Source organism: Terrapene carolina, unplaced genomic scaffold (assembly GCF_002925995.2).
Source record: "Terrapene carolina triunguis isolate 2854851 unplaced genomic scaffold, T_m_triunguis-2.0 Scaffold69, whole genome shotgun sequence".
NCBI classification, from domain to species: domain Eukaryota; kingdom Metazoa; phylum Chordata; order Testudines; family Emydidae; genus Terrapene; species Terrapene triunguis.
The window spans coordinates 12,005,215-12,005,614 of NW_020664420.1; positions in this window are offsets into that span (position 1 = coordinate 12,005,215).

Sequence of the window (400 nt, forward strand, 5' to 3'; positions counted from 1 at the left end):
CTATCTGGGGGAAGATAGGATTCCTCCACCTAACCTGCCTGTGAGGCTCAATCCAGTAAGTGTGCTCAGACCTCACCTACCAGATAGGGCCTCTATAGGGAAGCTTACACAAAATAGCTGGGGTGGGGGAATTCCCTCATAACTTTTAGTCCAGTGGTGAGGGTGCTCAGGTGGGAGTCCCCAGTTCAAGTCCATTCTTCTATCTGAGGAGCAGCAGAGAGAGAACTGGATCCTGGGTCATCCATGTCCTAGGTGCATGCTGTAACCACCAGACTACAGTATCAGAGTCAGCCTCAGTCTTCCTTTCTCTCTGGCCCAGTGATTTTCTAAAGTTATTTAACCCACAGTGGAACAGCTTAAACAGGAGAGATTCAGAAAGCCCTATATCCAAATATACCAT